This window comes from Chinchilla lanigera, unplaced genomic scaffold, assembly GCF_000276665.1.
Source record: "Chinchilla lanigera isolate Chin_1 unplaced genomic scaffold, ChiLan1.0 scaffold00099, whole genome shotgun sequence".
Classification (NCBI taxonomy): Eukaryota; Metazoa; Chordata; class Mammalia; order Rodentia; family Chinchillidae; genus Chinchilla; species Chinchilla lanigera.
Window position 1 is genome coordinate 7748243 of NW_004955500.1, and position 7376 is coordinate 7755618.

The window sequence follows — 7376 nt, forward strand, 5'->3', positions numbered from 1 at the left end:
GGCTGGCCAGAGGCAGGGCTCACACCCGGCCGGCCCGAGCCTGAGGCGTCTCCGCAGCCCGGCAGCGGCTGCAGCGCGCCGGCTGTGGGCAGAGCCGCGGTCCTCTCCCGCGCCCGCGCCGCTTGAATTCTGGAGGGTTAGACCGAAAGAAGGGCAGCAGCTGCCCCCGCCCTGGCCTTGGAAAGCGGCCTTCCTGTGAGAACGGCGGGGGTCACTGCCCCCCACCATGCCCGTCCCCGCCTACAAGCTTTGCAGAAGAGCAGCACACGCAGCCCTTCGTGCTTGTGAAGGGCTCCGGCTCATTGCAGGTGACCCCGCCAGTCCCCTTCTGCCCGATCGGCCTCCGTGAGCCTCGCTCAGACGCTGGCACCGGGTTCTGCCCACTCAGCAGCGCTCAGCGAGCTCTCGATCCCCAGCGTCCGAAGCACGGCTCTGGCATCACAGCCCCGGCTGCCCTCGCAAGCCCCAGACACAGCCGCCTACTGGACACCTCCATGTGGGCGCTTGGCCAGAACCTGAGGCTCCACAAACCCAGCACACACACCCCCATCCCGTCCCAGCTGCAACCGCCGGGCGTCCCTCCCCGTCTCCTCTTTCTGCTGCAGGTCTGCTATTCGCATCCCGTCTTCCTTCATTTCCCACATCCAACCAATCTCTTTTGGATTCTTCACAGCCCTCTTGCTCTATCCATTCTCATGGCGGCCATGAATTTTAAACCCTCATTGTCTTTCTCTTTGGGATTGAAAAAAAGCTGAGCACAGTGCTGCATACCTGTATTCCCAGCTACACATGAGGCTGAGATAGGATCACAGGTTAAAGCCCAGCCTGGGCATTTTAGTGACTTAGCAAGACCCTGACTCAAAATAAAATTTTAAAAGGGCAGCGAGGCCAAGCCTGGTGAGACATGCCTGGATTACAGAGCAACACTGTCTCAAAAGAAAAGGTGGGATGCTGAAGATACAGCTCAGCCATAAAGCGCCTGCCTGGCAAGCGCAAGGTCCCGAGTTTGATTCCTGGGGCCAGCAAAATAACCGAAACAAAATAAAGTATCTGTTCACTTGCAAATCATTGAGGCTTGGTGGCACACACCTATAACTCCGGCACACAGGAGGTGGATGCAGAGGAGGACCACAATTTCGAGGCCAGCCAGCGCTACATAGGGAGACCCTGTCTCAAAAATCCAGTCAATCAATCCATCCAAATAAGTGAAGGAATAAAGAGCTGGGCAACAGCAAAGCACTCCTGGTTCAAACCCCAGTGCCACCGCTCACAAAAAGCTGGATATGGCAATTGAAATTCTGGCCAATCAGATACAAACGTAAGTGCGGGAAGTACTGTCTCAAATTTCCAAGAGGACTCCTTGAAGGGACTAACTGATCTAAGAAGCATCTCTGTGCTTGCCTCTGTCCCTCATCGCCCTTCCTTCTTTCTGCTGCTGCAGTGTACGTGAATGGCTCCAGTTGCTAGTTTCTCACTAGGCCCCGAGCATGGGAGCTCCACCCCACAAGGGTGAGCTGGAAGGGCAGGAGCCTGAGCCTGGTAACTGGAGGGCCACTACACCAGTCTCTGGACAGTGTACCATCAAGCACCTTTTTTTGATAGGATCCAGGGCCCGCATGCTAGATATATGACTCACCACCCAACCACATCCTCCGCCCACCAGGCACCTTTGTTTGCTTCGTTTTCTTTGAGACAGCCTTGCTATGTAGTCTAGGCTGGCCTGCAACTCCCAAACCTCCCTCAGCCTCTGGAGGGCTGGGATTGCACGCACGCAGCCCACACCCAGCTCACCTTCATATGTGTGTGTGAGGGGTGTACGGGGATTGAACCCAGGCCTTCGCACTGAGCTACATTCCCAGCCCTTTTTATTCTTTGAGACAGACTCTTGCGACATCGATACGCTTGTCCAGCCTAGGCTGAAACTTGCAATCTCCCTACCTCCATCTCCCAAGTAGCAAGTAGCAGGGATTATAAGTGTGCACCACTGCATGACCCATCAGGTATTTCTTAACTGAGATAGAAATAAACCAGCAGTACTTGGGATGCTGAGGCAGGAGGACTGAGAGTCCAAGGCTAGCCTGGGCTCTATATATACATACCAAGACCCTGTCTTCAGAAAAAACTGAAAAAAAAAAAAAAAAAAATTTCTGTTGCTTTAGACTACTCTGTGCAGTTCTTCTGTCTAGTTTCAGTCATGTGACCTGTCCACTAAGCTTGCCACAGCTCAGCAGTGCCCAACGAGTAACGTTCTGATTCAATAGGCCAATTAGAAGCTTTGTCATCCAGTCTTAATCTACTTTTCTGAACTAATCTTTTATCCTGTTAAGCTGAAAGCTTTTCAGAGACCACAACCTCGTGTTTTTCATTTCTGTGTCTTCACTGCTTATACCGGACAGGCGAACACCTGGTGAAAGTGGATGCGCCCAGCCCTGTTCCCTGCCTGCAGTCTGGCGTCCGCTGAGCCAGCACGTCTCCCTCCTGTGCCCTCCAGCATGCTCCAGTCTTCCCGCCACACATCTCCTCTGTGAGGTCCTGAATCTCCCGGCTGACAGTGGCTTCGCCCCTCTCTGAACTGCAGGCGCACCCACATGGACAGGAGAGCCCGGCTCGCTCCTCTCTCTCCTGAAGAGCAAGGACAAGATTGTGGTCGTGCCTGGAGCCCCGTAGCGCCTGCTGCACACTCTCCAAATCACAGGCAACAATTCCTGTAAGTCACACAAGGAAACGAGAAGCCAGTGAAGAGGAAGATGGCAAGGTGTGGCGGTGCAGGCCTGTCACCCCAGCACTTGGGGGGCGCTGAGGCAGGACTGCAAGTTCGAGCCCAGGTGGGCAACTTAGTAAGACCCTATCACAAAATAAAAAAATGAGACGTAGCTCATGAAGGTCTTGGGTTCACTCCCTAGTACCAGGAAAAAAAAAGATAAAATATGCTAATTGGAAGACCTCAAAAGACAAATGTGTATACCCTCAAATAAAAAGCGAAATGGAGAATACATGTGATGTGAGCCCATTTATATTTTAACCCTTCCCAAATGTGTGTACATACATATATTTAGAAAAAAGAACTGGAAGTTGGGCACAGTGACACATGCCTATAATCCAGCAAGATCACAAGTTCAAGTCCAGCCCAGGGAACTTAATGAGACTGTTTCAAAAAATAATATATATTTAAATTTATATAATTGTTATATAATTATATATAAATTATAATATATATATATAAAGACAGACAGGGAGAAAAAAAGGCAAATCAAGGTTATGTACAGGTAAAAAAATCCCTATGATGAATACAACTACTGTATATACTTTTTTTTTTTTTTTGAGACAGGGTCTCATTAAGCAGTTCGGGCTGGCCTTGAACTCACTTTGTAGCCCAGGCTGGCCTTGAACTCGCAAGAACCCTCCTGCCCTCAGCCTCCCGAGTGCTGGGATTACAGGCATGTGCCACCACGCCCAGCTATACCAATGAATTTAATTCAAAAAACAAAAACAAACACAGGGAGAGGGAGGGAGGGAGGAAGACTGGAAAGATGAAATGTGTGCCCAGAAAACTGCTGAGCCTATTTAGGTCTGGAGGTGGGAGTGGGAAGAGGAGAAGGTTTTACAGGTTGCTCTGTATATTCATGCATTGTTTGGATATTTTACATTAAAATTTTGATTCTAAGAAATTTAAGTACAATATTAAATAGACAAGATATATAGGAATACAAGGAAATATGCACGTGGTGGTGATGGGTAAATGAAATCCTCATGGTTAGAGAAGCTCTGGGCAGCTTTGTGGAGAGGTAAACAAGCTAGATCTTGTAGTGTGCTTTTTAAAAGCAAGTGAGAAATGGGGTAAAGGCAGAGGGCCAGATGTCTGGAAAAAATGAATGGACTGCCAGGTGTGGTGGTGCACACCTGTAATTCCAGCACTTAGGAGGCTGAGGCAGGAGGACTGAAATGAGTTAAGAGATCAGACTGGGCTACACATCCAGACCCAGATCCTGTCTCAAAAAACAAAACCAAAAAAAGGACCAGGTTGGCTAGAGGAAGAGATTGGCCAAAAGAGGAGAGGTCCCTAAGGGGACCGGTTGTGGAGAACCTGGAAAGTCACGCTAAGGCTGTGGGAACACTGAACGTTTCTTAGCAAAGGGCGGCCAGGCAGACTGCTGACATGCCAGCAGACTTGCAGCAAGCTAGAAGGCTAACTGTCTTACCCTGGTTTGAGGCTGTTCAGGAATCTGAACATGAGCGGGGGATGGGTGGGTGGCAAGGACAGAACAAGGCACAAGCCTGCCTATACCCAGGATGGCGGAGGAAGGTACTTTTTCCTTGGACTGGGTTAAGAACCTGAAAGAGAAAGGTGAGATGTTTCTGGGAAAGCAGGGGACCTGGCCCAACCCTGGCAAGAGCTAGGAGTGATCAGAGAACTTCTGACTTGAGAGATATCTCTGAGGGCAAGCAGCTCGCACTCTGCCGCAGCCCTGTAGCTCCCAGGACTCACGGGGCACAAGCCATACCCAGCTTGGTCAACACATGTATTTATTCATTCACCCACCAGGTCTGTGCCTATTAGCTGCCAGACAGTAAGCAGGGCAGTTGTTTGCTTCCCGTTGGTGCTGCAGACGGAACCAGGGCCTTGCTGGTCTGTTGAGTGGCACATACGTGCTGACAGGCCCAGCCCCAGCCCCTTAGGGCTTATTACGCACTTGTTCACCCAGGTACGAAGCAGCCACCTTCCCTCTCCCAAGGCTGCTCTAACCTCTAGGGAGGTCTCACCCCGTCAGCACACGAGCTGGCAAAGGCAAAAACGTACTTCCTTTCTCACCTTTCTACAACCTAAAGCCAAGAAAGTGACCATCTTTACTAGACTCTGAACTTGGAACACAACGCTGTAGCTCTGAGCCCACAAGCTGAGCCTTCCAGTGCTCACGAGTCCTTGCAGGTCCCCACCTCTACCCCAGGATGGCTCTCAGCATGCATGGGGCACAGGTAACAGGCTCATCCCCAAGCTTCCAGCCTGGCTGGCGGGCAGGCGAGACTGCGCGACAGCCCTGGTTGCACCTGCTTTGTGAGGAAGGGTGATGGTGGAAGGATGCAGCAAGCTGATTTTTCGCTTCAGTGTCCTCGCACCCTACCAGCTCTGAGGCCAAGGCAGCTCCTGAGGGCCCAGGTACTCTTCCGTGGCTCGTGACCAAAGCGACACACCTCACGTTTTGACACTGGACAGTCTCAACCCCACTTCCTCACTTCCACACGTGTGACCACGGCCTTCAGCAGCTCTGCCCATCCTCTATCCCATCCAAGACTTCCATTCCCCGTGCTAATTCTCCTCAGCCTTCTCAGGAACTCGGGTGACTTTTACCTACACTAGCAACCAAGATCAGGAAATCTAATTAGAAAGAAAAACCTACAGGGGAAGGCAGGCATCCGGACCACATCACTTCCCAGTGAGCAGTGTGATACTGCTTCTCTTTCGCTACTGGATTAGAAAGTGAGACCCGGGGTGGGCATGGTGGCGCATGCCTGTAATCCCAGCCCTTGGGAGGCTGAGGCAGGAGGACTGCCGCAAGTTCAAGGCCAGCCTGGGCTACAAAGTGAGCTGAAGGCCAGCCTGAACTGCATACTGAGACCCTGTCTCAAGAAGACAAAAAGAAAGAGAGAGAGAGAAAGAAAAAGAAAAAGGAAAAAAGAAGAGAGGTCCAGGAAGCAGCTCAGCGTCACAACAGCCTGCCTGAGGACACCACTCCCTACGTGCAGCAGCAGCAGCAGCAGCCAGGGACAGGGTGCTTCCTTTCGGCTCGCACCACCATCTTCCAGGAATCTGCCAAAATGGCGAACACAAAGGCAGAGAGGAGGGGAAGCCAGTGTATGTTCTCTAGGCCTTTTAGAAAACACGGGATTGTTCCTTTAGCCACACACATGCACATCTATAAAAAGGGTGACACGGGAGACATCAATGCAAGGGGTACTGTGCAAAGGGAAAGCCACACAAATGTTACCATGGCAAAACTAGCGGAGTCTACAGTGTTACTCAGCATGCTGTTGGCAATGTTGTAAAGACGCAAGTAGAGGGTTAATGTATGTACTGGGCACAATGAACAGTCAAAGCTGAGCTAGCTTTCGGAAATTCATCAAGGAAAATGATCAGAAAAAGAACGATGCCGAAAAGAAAAGAATATGGGTTCAACTAAGCGCCAGCCCGCCCCACCCAGAGCACACCGTGAAAACCAATGGGCAGGAGCCCGAGTTTCTGAAACTGTTCCCTATGCAATCATGGCATAAGCTGGGGATGTGGCTCTGCCATTCTGCACCTAATTAGTGGCTAACCGGTCTAAGCCCTGCTTAAAAATAAAAAGTTGTCCTGAATTGTGAAGATGGTTGTTCTTAGTTACCTCAGAGAAGTACTTGGAGCAGATTCTAGGTTGTACCTAGCTGTGTCTGATCTTCACTCCAGCGTTTTTCCTGCTGAGAGATGTGGGGTACTGCGCAGGTGTACACTCAAATGACCAGATATTTATGAAATATTTGTATTGGCTTGAAGATCCTCTGAATCACCAGGTGGAAATGATGTATCAAAACAAACAGAAGTCAGTGTAAGGCGTTTCAGTTAAATAAATTGTTTAAAGCACTCTACTGTGAGTTATGTTCTAGTTCTGAATTACTTCGACCATTCACGAAACACTTGGAAAACACTATAAAAGCATTTGTCTTTGTTTACTGTAATAAAAGCCCCGACTTTGGTAATATGTTAAAAAAAGAAAAGACTGGGTATCCTCTAGGTATTTTCCACTCCCACCGCCCCATGTGGTACGCTACAGATATCCCAAGATCCCACAGCAGCCCAAAAATGGATCCCTGATCCCTAAGTGCACTGCTCTGACCCACTGTTAACACAGACCTAGACTCACAGAAAGGACTAAGTAAACAGTTGCCTCCTTTCTGTTCTAACCAATCTAAACACTCGATTGGGCAGCACTGAGAGCCCCAGAGCCTGCAGGCCTTGTAACTCAGCTGTGAAGCTCCACTCACACTCCTGCCGTCCCCGACGCTGGAATGCGGGGACAGCTTCCTGCTCCATTCACCCCCCTCCGGCCAACCCAAGCCCTTCCACTGGCTCTCTTGCTCCTCTTGGAAGCTGCATGGCCCACATTTTCCTGAAGTGTGCCATGGGTCTGGGTCCTTTGTCTATGGAAGACGGATGAGCCATTTGTGTTCCAGTAGGAAGCTGCAATAGCAGAGGGCTCCCCTACACCTCCTTCCTGGCACCCTACACTGAGTACTGGGGATCAGAAAGGAGTAAGATGTTTTCTCCTCCAAATTGCTCAAGGGTCAAAACCACCTTCGGGAGTGCCTTTCAGCTAAGTGCACTTCATTATCACAGTCAGGTGAAG